We start from the raw sequence: 15,632 nt of genomic DNA on the forward strand, positions 1-15,632 counted from the left end.
CTAGGGAGAACCTCCCCAGCTAAACACAGATTGAAGTCAAACTTTTAGAGTAGGATGGGAATTCTAGCTAAGTTTTGATTGGATGGATCCTGGCTGTGGCAAGCATGCATGATTCAGCGGCTTCATGTCTTTGTAAACAAGAACATATGGCAATTAGACTAGATAGCATAGCCTATATACAGTCTATTAGACACACCACCCCGTTCACCAAAAATCGATCGCTCCTACAGACAGTGAGTCACGTGGCCGTGACTTGCTATATAAAGCAGGCATTGAGGCATTCAGTTACTGTTTGATTGAACATTAGAATGGGCAAAACGAGTGACCTAAGCGACTTTGAGTGTGGTATGATCGTCGGTGCCAGGGCACGCCAGATCTAGTATCTCAGAAACGGACACACTCCTGGGCTTTTCACGCATGGCAGTGTCTAGGGGTTTCCCGAGGAATGGTGCGATAAACAAAAAACATCCAGTTAGCGGGCAGTCCTGTGGGCGACAACAGTTTGTTGATCGTGCAAGAATTGTGCAAGCTACTGCAAACAGGCAGGCTACAAACAGACAAATAATGGCGCAGTTACAACAGTGGTGTGCAGAACGGCATCTCAGAACATGCAACTCCGGCGATTCCTGTCACGGATGGGCTATTACGACCACACCAGGTTCCACTCCTATCAGCTTAAAAACAAGAAGAAACGGCTCCAGTGGGCACGCGATCACCAACACTGGACAATTGTGGAGTGGAAAAACATTGCCTGCTCTGACAAATCCCGATTCCTGTTGCATCATGCTGATGGCAGAGTCAGGGTTTGGCGTAAGCATCATGAGTCCATGGACCCATCCTGCCTGGTGTCAACGGTTCAGGCTGGTGGCGGTGGAGTACCGCTGTCCAATCTGCAGCAACTGCGTGATGCCATCACGTCAGCATAGACCAACATCCCTGTGGAATGTTTCCAACTTGTAGAATCCATGCCTCAAAGAATTCAGTCTGTTCTGGAGGCAAAGGGGGTCCGACCCAGTACTAGATGGGTGTACATAATAAACTGGCCGGTGATTGTATGTTTTCATATGTTATTTATGGACGACTCTATTCCCACACTTTCATTTGCAACACTGGTAGCACTAATTTGATGCAGGTATTTCCCTGCATGGTTAAAACATTTCAAATTGAATTGATATGTGAAATGCTTACACCACTTTAAATGCACATAACAATTCTAGCTGTGTTTGCATGTCAGATTTTCATGACCACAGCTGATTCTGAACGCCCAAACAAACTGTGAGAATAAGATGTCAAGAAGAGAGTTGCTTGTTCTCTTGTTAAGGGCAGCAACCCACATACCATTGCAGCGAGTGTAGCAGCATCAGCAAATGTTTCAGGAGGGAGAGGAAGATGGAGGGAAAGTCTGGGCGTGAGAGAGAGGGGAGCCTGAATGCCAGAGATGGAAAGGGTGTGGGAGACCGGGAAGAGAAGGCAAGGCAGAGAGAGATAGGGAGACTGGGAGGAGAAGGCGAGGGAGAGAGGACAGAGAGAGAGACGGGCAGGAGAAGGCGAGGGAGAGGAGGACAGAGAGAGAGAGAGAGAGACGGGCCAGACTTGAGCTGCCTGCAGGAAATATTTATGAGCGTGAAGAAGATGTTCCCAGTGCCAATGATGAAAGGTGTGTTTGGGAACCGTGGCGGTGGTGTATCTGTATCAGGGAGAAGGAGCCAGGGGCTTCAACTCTCCTTCTCTATCTCCTAGTCCTGGCCACCGCACCGCTCCACTCCACACAGCTCACCACTCTCATTAAACATGTATCAGTCCAACACAGGAGCTACTGTAATGCTCTGCTCCTAATCAGCTGCAGCCTAATCTCTCTCTGAAGCATAGCCCTATGGGGCTCTGGTTAAAAGTAGTGCACTATATAGGGAGTAGGGTGCCATTTGGGAACGAATCACCTCTGGATGACTCGTAATAATAACCAGCTACATCACACACGGCTACGTTTCTACATATGGATTTCTGACATGCAATTCAATGTACTGCAATAATCACGACAGATACTCTCTGTTTGTGTGGAAGGACATTTAATGCTGCTAAACAAAACAAATGAATACATGTTTTGCTCCAGAAGGAAGCATAAATCTTTAGGGTGTTGACCTGGTCCATATTGCAAAGATCAATAATATTTACAATTTTTTGTGAGCTAGAGAACCCACTGGGCACAGACGTCAATTCAACGTCTATTCCACGTCGGTTGAACGTAATTTCATTGAAATAACATTGATTCAGCCAGTGTTTTGCCGAGTGGGAAGTGTCTCTTTTAAAAGAACGTAGACATTCTTCAAGGGAGATTGTATCTTAAAGTATTGTACATTTACATTTACATTTGAGTCATTTAGCAGACGCTCTTATCCAGAGCGACTTACAGTAGTGAATGCATACATTTTTTTTCTTTTTTTCGTACTGGTCCCCGTGGGAGGACCAGTACTCAATGGTAATAATTTGAGAGATCCTTTCTACACTGTCTTGTAGGTGTTTGCTGTCTGACTTATTACATGCCAGCTCCATCTTTGCATTCTTCTGTAATCTTCTAAATACACATTTCACAGTTAAAACCCGTTTTGATATTTTTGGGTTTAATATCACTCTTATCATTAAACATGCCATTTAAACTGAGAGGTTGAGTTCTAAGCAGAGAGATGAAAACAAGTCGGATAATGAAAGGCTTAGCTGGCGGTCCTGCATTTACATAGAGCGTTCTTCTGGTCCAGGTGCTGCGCTGCTGCTTCAAAAGGGACATAATTACACACAGGCACTTGTTGCAGGCTTGGGAAACCACAAGAGAGACTGCAGGGGCTCCTCTCAGTCTGACACGGCTAACACTCTGGGAGAACATACAGCACAGGCTCAAACTAGAGGAGACACAAAGGCTAAGCTTAGTAAGACTTGTAGCTACCACTATGATAAGAGTCGTCTTCTCATATAGAATTGCTTACTGGGGCTTTTTCGATCCCCGTGTAGTGGAGATACTAAGCTTAGTAAAGAGCTGCATTGAACTCTGTTTGTCCTCATAGTTTTGTGTTCAATCCCCATGTAGGCCCTACAGTATTATGATTTATGGTTCTTAAGGTTATGGTTTTAGGCCTACAGTATTAGCCCTAGGTTATAGTTTTAGGCCCTACAGTATTAGCCCTAGGTTATGGTTTTAGGCCCTACAGTATAGCCCTAGGTTATGGTTTTAGGCCTACAGTATTAGCCCTAGGTTATAGTTTTAGGCCTACAGTATTAGCCCTAGGTTATGGTTTTAGGCCTACAGTATTAGCCATAGGTTATAGTTTTAGGCCCTACAGTATTAGCCCTAGGTTATGGTTTTAGCCTACAGTATTAGCCCTAGGTTATGGTTTTAGGCCTACGTATTAGCCCTAGGTTATAGTTTTAGGCCCTACAGTATTAGCCCTAGGTTATGGTTTTAGGCCTACGGTATTAGCCCTAGGTTATGGTTTAAGGCCCTACAGTATTAGCCCTAGGTTATGGTTTAAGGCCCTACGTATTAGCCCTAGGTTATGGGTTTTAGGCCCTACAGTATTAGCCATAGGGTATGGTTTAAAGGCCTACAGTATAGCCCTAGGTTAGGGTTTTAGGCCCTACAGTATTAGCCCTAGGTTATGGTTAAGGCCCTACAGTATTAGCCCTAGGTTATGGTTTAAGGCCCTACAGTATTAGCCATAGGTTATGGTTTAAGGCCCTACAGTATTAGCCATAGGTTATGGTTTAAGGCCCTACAGTATTAGCCCTAGGTTATGGTTTTAGGCCCTACAGTATTAGCCAGTAGGTCATGGTTTAAGGCCCTACAGTATTAGCCATGGGTTATGGTTTAAGTCTATACATTAAAGGCTTTCATATCCCTTTTCAATGTTGAATTAGACTCCTGTTTAGAATTATTTTCCAGTTAGTCCAGGGTAATCTACAGTATATCTGCAAAACAAAATTTAAGGAATTTAAATGTTTCTGGTAGAACAGTTAAACAGGAAATAAAATGGTGTTTAAAATAGCTCCCATGCCCACGCATTTTGAGATCTTCTTGGATGAGTACTTTTTGATGTTGTTGCATCCTATGTACATTTTTTCCCAGTGTGTTAGATGCTAGTTTTAATACAGTAGCAGTGTGTTAATGAGATAAATAGAGGATAAGCCGCACTCCACTCCACAGGTGTGCCCAATGTCCTGTTTAATGGCTATTTTCCAAATGGCAACCTATTCTCTATTTAGTGCACTACATTTGTACCAGGGCTCTGGTTAATCTACCATGACCAATTCCCTTTGTTCATTGAGTTAGATCAGGGTTCTGCAACATTTTCTCTCAAAAGAAATCCCGAGCCGCTCGTATACAAGCAGCATATTTTGCTATTGGTAGGCCCGACCAATTTAGCTAATTTGATGTTCTTTACAATATATTTTCAATGCCCCTCCCTGCCTCTGTTCATAACATTAGATTTTCAATGCCATTTTCAGACGTTCACTTTCTGAAAGGTTGGAATGAGTAGTGACGCATCGCATGACTCCAAGGTTTTCTCTCTGTGTGTTTTGTTTATTCTGTTTTAGTCTAGTATAGTTGCCTTTGTAACATCAGGTTAAAACATGCTCCGAGTTACAGCACACCTTATACACAGTAGCCTCCAGCGTGCCTTACCTTTGTGAAAAGGGAGTCTGTGTACAGTATGTCCACACCGGTATGAAAGATAGTTAGTTGTACAAACTGCCGTGTTTAAAAAAACGGCCTCAGCTTTTCTTCACAGTGATTTTGTATGGTTGTTGTGTGGAGAGAGAAGAGAAACCTGAGGCTGCTGTGCTGTGTGGAGTATCTTGACTTGAGTTGTAGTCGTTTCTGGTTGACTTGTTCTACTGACACAACAAGGCCTTTCTGACTGGAATGTACCCCCTCACTATGTTCACTCTTCGGTGTCCGTCCCAAATGGCACCCTATTCCCTATATAGTGCACTACGTGGACTCTGGTCAAAAGTAGTGCACTATGTACAGAATAGGGTGCCATTTGGGACGCAGACTTCCTTAACTCCTCACTCGCCTCCAGCAGCTTGTCAATCAGTGCAGGTGTCCTCCCTACTCAACACCTCAACTATATCAGAACCTAGAGCCCTCTCTCTCTCTCTCTCTCTCTCTCTCTCTGTCTCTCTCTCTCGCTGTCTCTCTCTCGCTGTCTCTGTCTCTCTCTCGCTGTCTCTCTCTCTCTGTCTCTCTCTCTCGCGTCTCTCCTCTCTCTCTCTGTCTCTCTCTCTCTGTCTCTCTCTCCTCTCTCGCTGTCTCTCTCTGTCTCTCTCTCTCTCTCTTGTCTCTCCTTTCGCTGTCTCTCTCTTCTCGCTGTCTCTCTCTCTCTCTCTGTCTTCTCTCTCTGTCTCTCTCTCTCTGTCTCTCTCTCTCGTTCTTCTCTCTCTCTCTGTCTCTCTCTCTCTCTGTCTCTCTCTCTCTCTGTCTCTCTCTCTCGCTGTCTCTTCTCTCGTCTCTCTCTCTCGCTGTCTCTGTCTCTGTCTCTCTCTCTCTCTCTGTCCTCTCTCTCTCTATGTCTCTCTCTATCTGTCTCTCTGTCTCTCTCTCTCTCTCTCGCTGTCCTCTCTTTCTCTCGCTGTCTCTCTCTCTCTCTCGCTGTCTCTGTCTCTGTCTCTCCTCTCTGTCTCGCTGTCTCTCTCTTTCTCTCGCTGTCTCTCTTTCTCCTCTCGCGCTATCTCTCTTTCTCTCGCTGTCTCTCTCTTTCTCTCGCTGTCTCTCTCTTCTCTCTCTCTCTCGCTCTCTCTCTCTTTCTCTCTCTCTCTCGCTGTCTCTCTCTTTCTCTCGCTGTCTCTCTCTTTCTCTCGCTGTCTCTCTTTCTCTCTCTCTCTCGCTCTCTCTCGCTGTCTCTCTCTCTCGCTGTCTCTCTCTTTCTCTCGCTGTCTCTCTTTCTCTCGCTGTCTCTCTCTTCTCTCTCTCTCTCGCTCCTCTCTCGCTGTCTCTCTCTCTCTCGCTGTCTCTTTCCTCTTTCTCTCGCTGTCTCTCTCTTTCTCGCTGTCTCTCTCGCTGTCTCTCTCGCTGTCTCTCTCTCTCTTTCTCTCTCTTTCTCTCGCTGTCTCTTCTCTTTCTCTCGCTGTCTCTCTTCTCTCTTCTTTCTCTCGCTGTCTCTCTCTTCTCTCGCTGTCTCTCTCTTTCTTCGCTGTCTCTCTCTCTCTCTCGCTGTCTCTTTTCTCTCGCGTCTCTCTCTTTCTCTCGCTGTCTCTCTCTCTCTCTCGCTGTCTCCTCTTTCCGGTCTCTCTCTCTCTCTCGCTGTCTCTCTTTCTCGCTGTCTCTCTCTCTCTCGCTGTCTCTCTCTTTCTCGCGTCTCTCTCTCTCTCTCGCGCTGTTTCTTTCTCTCGCTGTCTCTCTTCTCTCGCTGTCTCTCTTTCTCCGCTGTCTCGCTGTCTCTCTCTCTCGCTGTCTCTCTCTTTCTCGTGTCGCGCTCTCTCGCTGTCTCTCTCTCTCGCTGTCGCGTCTCTCTCTCGCTCTCTCTCTCGCTTGTGTCTCTCTTCTCTCGCTGTCTCGCTCTCTCTCTCTCGCTCTCTCTCTCGCTGTCTCTCTCTCTCTCGCTGTCTCTCTCTCTCGCTGTCTCTCTCTCTCTCGCTGTCTCTCTCTTCGCTTGTCTCTCTCTCTCTCTTTCTCTCTCTCTCTCTTTCTCTCGCTGTCTCTCTCCTCTCGCTGTCTCTCTTTCTCTCGCTCTCGCTCTCTCTCGCTGTCTCTCTCTCTCTCGCTCCTCTCTTCTCTCTCTCTCTCTCTCGAGTCCTCTCGTCTATCGATGTCTATCTTTCTCTCTCTGTACTCTCCTCTTTCTCTCGCGTCTCTGTCTCTCTCTCTCCTCTCTCTCTCTCGCTTGTCTACTCTCTCTATCTACGACTTGGTCTCTCTTTCTCCCCCTGCTCTCTCTCTTTCTCTCCCTGCTCTCTCTCTCTCTTTCTCCGCTGTCTCTCTCTTTATCTCTTTTCTCTTCTCCCTCTTCTTTCTCTCGCTGTCTCAGCTCTCTACTCGCTGTTCTCTCTCTTTCTCGCGTCTCGCTCTCTCTCGCTGTCTCGCTCTCGCTCGCTGTCTCGCTCTCTCTCTTCGCTCTCTCCCGCGTCTCTCTCTCTCTCGCTGCTCCTACCTCTCGCGGTCTCTCTCTCTCTCGCTGTCTCCTCTCTCTCTTTCTCTCTCTCTCTCTTTCTCTCGCTGTCTTCTCTTTCTCTCTTCTCTCTCTTTCTCTCGCTGTCTCTCTCTCTCTCGCTGTCTATCTCTTTCTCTCGCTCTCTCGCTCTCTTCTCTCTCGCTCTCTCTCGCTCTCTCTCGCTCTCTCGCTCTCTCTCGCTCTCTCTCGCTCTCTCGCTCTCTCGCTGTCTCTCTCTCTCTCGCTGTCTCTCTTCTCCGCTGTCCTCTCTCTTCTCTCTCTCTCTCTTTCTCTCGCTTGTCTCTCTCTCTCTCGCTGTCCTCTCTTCTCTCGCTGTCTCGCTCTCTCGCTGTCTCTCTCTCTCTCTCTCCTCTCGCTGTCTCTCTCTCTCTCGCTGTCTCTTTCTCTCGCTGTCTCTTCTTTCTCTCGCTGTCTCTCTCTCTCTCGCTCTCTCTCGTTCTCTCTCTCTCGCTGTCTCTCTCTCTCTCGCTGTCTCTCTTCTCTCTGTCTCTCTTTCTCTCGCTGTCTCTCTCTCTCGCTGTCTCTCTCTTTCTCTCGCTGTCTCCTCTTTCTCTCGCTCTCGCTGTCTCTCTCTCTCGCTGTCTCTCTCTCTCTCTCTCTCTCTCGCTGTCTCTCTCTCTCTCGCGCTGTCTCTCTCTCTCTCGCTGTCTCTCTCTTTCTCTCGCTGTCTCTCTCTTTCTCTCGCTGTCTCTCTCTTTCTCGCCGTCTCGCTCTCTCTCGCTGTCTCTCTCTCTCGCTGTCTCGCTCTCTCTCTCTCGCTCTCTCTCTCGCTGTCTCTCTCTCTCTCGCTGTCTCTCTCTCTCTCGCTGTCTCTCTCTCTCTCGCTGTCTCTCTCTCTCGCTGTCTCTCTCTCTCTTCTTCTTCTCTCTCTCGCTCATTCTCTCTCGCTGTCTCTCTCTTCTCTCGCTGTCTCTCCTCCTTTCTCTCGCTCTCTCGCTCTCTCTCGCTCTCTAGCTCTCTCTCGCTGTCTCTCTCTCTCTCTCTCTCGCTGTCTCTCCTCTCTCTCTCGCTGTCCTCTTTTCTCTCGCGTGTCTCTCTCTTTCTCTCGCTGTCTCTCTCTTCTCTCGCTGTCTCTCTTTCTCTCGCCTGTCTCTCTCTTCTCTCGCGTCTCTCTCGTTCTCCGCTGTCTCTCTCTTTCTCTCGCTGTCTCTCTAGATCTCTCTCTCTCTTTCTCTCGCTGTCTCTCTCTCTCTCGCTGTCCTCTCTTCTCTCGCGTCTCGCTCTCTCTCGCTGTCTCTCTCTCTCTCTCTCTCGCTGTCTCTCTCTCTCTCGCTGTCTCTCTTCTCTCTGCGTCTCTCTCTTTCTCTCGCTGTCTCTCTCTTTCTCTCGCTGTCTCTCTCTTTCTCTCTCTCTCTCTTCTCTCGCTGTCTCTCTTTCTCTCGCTGTCTCTCTCTCTCGCTGTCCCTCTCTTTTCGCGCTGTCTCGCTCTCTCTCGCTGTTTCTCCGCTGTCTCTCTTTCTCTCGCTGTCTCTCTCCTCGCTGTCCCTCTTTCTCGCGCTGTCTCGCTCTCTCTCGCTGTTTCTCTCGCTGTCTTCGCTTCTCTCGCTGTCTCTCTCTCTCGCTGTCCCTCTCTTCTCGCGCTGTCTCGCTCTGTCTCTCTCTCTCGCTGTCTCTCTGTCTCTCGCTGTCTCTCTCTGTCTCTCGCTGCTCTCTCTTTCTGTCTCTCGCTGCTCTCTCTCTCTTTCTGTCTCTCGCTGCTCTCTCTTTCTGTCTCTCGCTGCTCTCTCTTTCTGTCTCTCGCTGCTCTCTCTCTCGCTGCTCTCTTTCTCTCGCTGCTCTCTCTCTCTGTCTCTCGCTGCTCTCTCTTTCTCTCGCTGCTCTCTTTCTCTCGCTGGTCTCTCTCTCTCTCTCGCTGTCTCTCTCTTTCTCGCTGTCTCTCTCTCGCTGTCTCTCTTTCTCGCTGTCACTCTAGCTGTGTCTCTCTCGCTGTCACTAGCTGTGTCTCTTCTCGCTGTCTCTCTTTCTCGCTGTCTCTCTCTCTCGCTGTCTCTCTTTCTCGCTGTCACTCTAGCTGTGTCTCTCTCTCGCTGTCTCTCTCGCTGTCTCTCTCTCTCAATTAAATTCAATTCAAGGGGCTTATTGGCATGGGAAACATATGTTTACATTGCCAAAGCCAGTGAAATAGATAATAAAAAAAAAGTGTAAAACACTACACTTACAAAAGTTCCAAAGGAATAGAGACATTTCAAAGTTCATATTATGTCTAACATAGTGTTGTCACGATGTGCAAATAGTTAAAGTACAAAAGAGAAAATACATAAACATAATATGGGTGGTATTTACAGTGGTGTTTGTTCTTACTGGTCACATCTTGCTGCTGTGATGGCACATTGGTATATCAAAATGTGATTTGTTTTGGAATTCTTTGTGGATCTGTGTAATCTGAGAGAAATATGTGTCTCTAATATGGTCTACATTTGGCAGGAGGTAGGAAGTGCAGCTCAGTTTCCACCTTATTTTGTGGGCAGGTTGGACATAGCCTGTCTCTCTTGAGAGCCAGGTCTCATAGGGCACTACTACTGTTGACCAAGGCCTCTAGGGCTCTGCACAAAACGAGTAGGGAGGAGGGTGCTGTTGGGACACGGCCCAGTCATGTGGTTGTTGTGGGTTACTGTGTGGCTGTAGTGTAGTTCAGAAAGGTACTGTGGTAGAATACTGGTTTAACTAGTGAAAGGTATGTTCATTAGGTTAGGTTTGTAGTAGTGATCCATTTCCACATTTTAATGGAATAATACGCCTATGATGTAACCCAGTGGAACCAGGGTAACAAGGATGGTATATATGGATATGTGGTATATAATGGATGTATGGTATATAATGGATGGTATATAATGGATGCGTGGTATATAATGGATATGTGGTATATAATGGATGTATGGTATATAATGGATGGTATATAATGGATGCGTGGTATATAATGGATATGTGGTATATAATGGATGTATGGTATATAATGGATGGTATATAATGGATGCGCGGTATATAATGGATGTATGGTATATAATGGATATGTGGTATATAATGGATATGTGGTATATAATGGATATGTAGTATATAATGGATGGTATATAATGGATGTGTGGTATATAATGGATGGTATATAATGGATGCGTGGTATATAATGGATATGTGGTATATAATGGATGTGTGGTATATAATGGATGGTATATAATGGATGTGTGGTATATAATGGATGGTATATATTGGATGGTATATAATGGATATGTGGTATATAATGGTGTGGGTATAAATGGATGTGGTATATAATGGATGGTATATAATGGATGCGTGGTATATAATGGATGCGTGGTATATAATGGATGCGTGGTATATAATGGATGCGTGGTATATAATGGATGCGTGGTATATAATGGATGCGTGGTATATAATGGATGCGTGGTATAGATGGATGCGTGGTATATAATGGATGCGTGGTATATAATGGATGCGTGGTATATAATGGATGCGTGGTATATAATGGATGCGTGTGTATAATGGATGCGTGGTATATAATGGATGCGTGGTATATAATGGATGCGTGGTATATAATGGATGCGTGGTATATAGTGGATGCGTGGTATATAATGAATGCGTGGTATATAATAGATGCGTGGTATATAATGGATGCGCGTAATATAATGGATGCGCGTAATATAATGGATGCGCGTAATATAATGGATGCGCGTAATATAATGGATGCGCGGTATATAATGGATGCGCGGTATATAATGGATGCGCGGTATATAATGGATGCGCGTAATATAATGGATGCGCGGTATATAATGGATGCGCGGTATATAATGGATGCGCGGAAAATAATGGATGTGTGGAAAATAATGGATGTGTGGTATATAATGGATGGTATATAATGGGTGCGTGGTATATAATGGATGCGCGTCATACTTATTTCCCTCATTAAAATGCAAATCATTTTATACAATTTTTGACATGCATTTTTCAGGATTATTTTGTTATTATTCTGTCTCTCACTGTTCAAATAAACCTACCATTAAAATTATAGACTGACCATTTCTTTGTAACTGGGCAAACGTACAAAATCAGCAGGGGATCAAATAGTTTTTTCCCCCACTGTATAATAGATGCGTGGTATATAATGGATGCGTGGTATATAATGGATGCGTGGTGTATAATGGGTGCGTGGTATATAATGGATGCGTGGTATATAATAGATGCGTGGTATATAATGGATGCTATATAATGGATGGTATATAATGGATGCGTGGTATATAATGGATGTGTGGTATATAATGGATGCGTTGGTATATTATGCGATAGTATATAATGGACGTGTGGTATCATAATGGATGCGTGGTATATAATGATGCGTGGTATATAAATGGATGTGTTGGTATAATGGATGTATGGTATCTACGGATGGTACATCATGGATGGATATAAGGATGTGTTGGTATACTAATGGATGTGTGGTATATAATGGATGCGTGTGGTATATAATGGATGCGTGTGGTATATAATGGATGCTGGATATACATGGATGCGTGGTATATAATGGACGGTATTTAATGGCTTGTATATAATGGATGGTATTATAATGGATGCGTGGTATATAATGGATGGTTCTAATGGCTGGTAGATTATGGAGGCTGTGGGTATATAATGGATGCGTGGTATATAATGGACGGTATATAATGGATGGTATATAATGGATGCGTGGTATATAATGGATGGTATATAGTGGATGGTAAATAATGGATGGTATATAATGGATGGTATATAATGGATGGTAAATAATGGATGGTATATAATGGATGTGTGGTATATAATGGATGGTATATAATGGATGGTATATAATGGATGTGTGGTATATAATGGATGGTATATAATGGATGGTAAATAATGGATGGTATATAATGGATGTGTGGTATATAATGGATGGTATATAATGGATGGATATAATGGATGGTATAATGGATGTGTGGTATATAATGGATGGTATATAATGGATGGTAAATAATGGATGGTATATAATGGATGTGTGGTATATAATGGATGGTATATAAGGATGGTATATAATGGATGGTATATAATGGATGCGTGGTATATAATGGATGCGTGGTATATAGTGGATGCGTGGTATATAATGAATGCGTGGTATATAATAGATGCGTGGTATATAATGGATGCGCGTAATATAATGGATGCGCGTAATATAATGGATGCGCGTAATATAATGGATGCGCGTAATATAATGGATGCGCGGTATATAATGGATGCGCGGTATATAATGGATGCGCGGTATATAATGGATGCGCGAATATAATGGATGCGCGGGTATATATGATGCGCGGTATATAGGCTGCGCGGAAAATAATGGATGTGTGGAAAATAATGGATGTGTGGTATATAATGGATGGTATATAATGGGTGCGTGGTATATAATGGTATGCGCGTCATACTTATTTCCCTCATTAAATGCAAATCATTTTATAAAATTTTGACATGCATTTTTCAGGATTATTTTGTTATTATTCTGTCTCTCACTGTTTCAAATAAACCTACCATTAAAATTATAGACTGACCATTTCTTTTGTAAACTGGCAAACGTACAAAATCAGCAGGGGATCAATAGTTTTTTTCCCCCACTGTATACTAGAGCGTGGTATATAATGGATGCGTGGTATATAATGATGCGTGGTGATAATGGATTGCGTGGTGATAATGGATGCGTGGTATATAATGGATGCGTGGTATATAATAGATGCGTGGTATATAATGGATGCTATATAATGGATGGTATATAATGGATGCGTGGTATATAATGGATGGTATATAATGGATGTGTGGTATATAATGGATGGTATATAATGGATAGTATATAATGGATGTGTGGTATATAATGGATGCGTGGTATATAATGGATGCGTGGTATATAAATGGATGTGTGGTATAATGGATGTATGGTATATACTGGATGGTACATCATGGATGGTATATAATGGATGTGTGGTATATAATGGATGTGTGGTATATAATGGATGCGTGGTATATAATGGATGCGTGGTATATAATGGATGCGTGGTATATAATGGACGGTATTTAATGGATGGTATATAATGGATGGTATATAATGGATGTGTGGTATATAATGGATGGTTTTATAATGATGGCTATATATGGAGGCGTGGTATATAATGGATGCGTGGTATATAATGGACGGTATTTAATGGATGGTATATAATGGATGCGTGGTAATATAATTGGATGGTATATAGTGGATGGTAAATAATGGATGGTATATATGATGTGTGGTATATAATGGATGGTATATAATGGATGGTAATAATGGATGGTATATAATGGATGTGTGGTATATAATGGATGGTATATAATGGATGGTATATAATGGATGTGTGGTATATAATGGATGGTATATAATGGATGGTAAATAATGGATGGTATATAATGGATGGTATATAATGGATGGTATATAATGGATGGTATATAATGGATGGTATATAATGGATGTGTGGTATATAATGGATGGTATATAATGGATGGTAACTAATGGATGGTATATAATGGATGTGTGGTATATAATGGAGGTATATAATGGATGGTATATAATCGATGGTATATAATGGAGTGTGGTATATAATGGATGACTATAATGGATGCATGGATATAATGGATGGATGGTATATAATGGATGGATGGTATATAATGGATGGTATATAATGGATGGATGGTAAATAATGGATGGTATATAATGGAGTGTGGTATATAATGGATGCATTGAAAAACCCATTCCGTCATCTTTTCAGTATTTCATTAGCGTGCCCCTATTTCACTGAAATGGTGTTTCCCTCAGAATAAATCATTCCTCATTCATAGCCCATAGTGTGGGTAATGAACCACTTCACATTTCAGCCATTGTAATGATTTGTGTAAATCAAATTGTTACTTGCTAATTGTTCTGTTTTTCTTTGAGGTGTGACCTTCAGGTTCTTGTAGGATTCATAATTGTGTTTTATTTAGCCTAGCTACATTATTTTGGGCATTCCATTGTAAGGTACTGTGTGTGTGGTTGGGTTCATCCGTGTGTGTATGTCCGTCCGTGTGTGTGTGTGTCTGTTTTGTGTGTCTTTAGGAGGAGCTGGTTGTTGAACCACATGGTGTGTAAGATGGTGGAGAACGTGTGTACCCCGGCGTCTCACTACGCCCAGGGCTTCATCACCGGGGGAGATAGGGTCCCATGCTCTGGTACCTGTCACACACTCCAGCGTCGACTCACTACGCGTCAGCGCCATCTCAGTGAGTACAAACACCACACACAATACACTAACCAGGGAAACCTGAACTCACTCACTCACTTCAATATTTTACTTTCTTTTGTGATTGAAGTAGAGATACTGTGTGTACTGATGAAATACCACTGGATGGATTACATCCATGTATATAACCTGCATTGGGACTAATATCTTTGATACCAGACCTAGGTTCCTATTTAAACTGTTTCTTGATTGAGTTTTTCTGGCCCAAAGAAACCAATGCAATAGTCCCAAATGTGCAAACCCTGCCTATCCGGCACTTCAGCCACTTTAGAAGCCAGATGTGTTTGAAAGTGAACTTGATAGTGATTGAGGCCTTCCTGTTTTATTAACTTCATACAGGCCCTGTGCAGAATCACCCGCCTCTCAGCCAGTGCCTTCCAGAGTCGTGTTGATGACAAGGTGGGGCTGCCAGCCATCTTAGCCAGCCTGGTGTCGGGGATCAGCCGTGTCCAGCAAGCACATACTCACATGTTCTCTGCCATGCTGGCGTCAGGGCCCACGCCCAGCTACACAGACTAGTCAGGAGCGGGTATGTAGAATACTGTAGTGTAAACACCTTGCTAAACACCAACAGTCCTCTTTATCCCTACTTGGCTCCCGAGTGCGGCCAGTGGTTCTAAGGCACTGCATCTCAGTGCTAGACGCGTCAATACAGACCCTGGTTCGAATCCAACTGTATCACAAACGGCCATGATTCACAGGGTGGTGCACAATTGGCCCAGCGTCGTTCGTGTAAGGCTGGTGTAGGCTGTCATGGTAAATAAGAATTTGTTCTTAACTGAATTGTCTAGTAAAAATAAAATAGTGCACTACTTTTGACCCTATGGGCCTGGGCAAAGGTAGTGCACTATAGGGAATATGGTGCCATTTAGGACGTAGGAAATGAAAGCACAACTCTAGCCCCTCCTTCATTCAACTGTCACTGTGAGGCTAGGAGTGTGGCCCGTGCCATAGCTGTATGGGTTTGGTGTTGTCTCTATGTGGACGTGTTTCAGCCTGTGCCATCTTCTGCGCATAAACATCTCATCTGGCCCGGCATTGCCACTCCCTAACTCTGACAGATAATGGCCATTATCGGCTTGTGCTGCTATTCCAGCCAACACAGAAGATGAATCCATCTTTCTCTCTTCTATTCTCCTCTCCACTCCCTCTATCTTTA

General features: G+C 44.1%; 1 pseudogene; it reads left to right on the forward strand.

Moving 5' to 3' along the window:
• The first annotated feature begins 1,429 nt into the window (after window positions 1–1,429).
• On the forward strand, window positions 1,430–14,992 carry LOC115184205 (serine/threonine-protein kinase ULK4-like; annotated as a pseudogene).
• The last annotated feature ends 640 nt before the right edge of the window (window positions 14,993–15,632 follow it).

The sequence above is a fragment of the Salmo trutta genome, unplaced genomic scaffold (assembly GCF_901001165.1).
Source record: "Salmo trutta unplaced genomic scaffold, fSalTru1.1, whole genome shotgun sequence".
Taxonomy (NCBI): Eukaryota; Metazoa; Chordata; class Actinopteri; order Salmoniformes; family Salmonidae; genus Salmo; species Salmo trutta.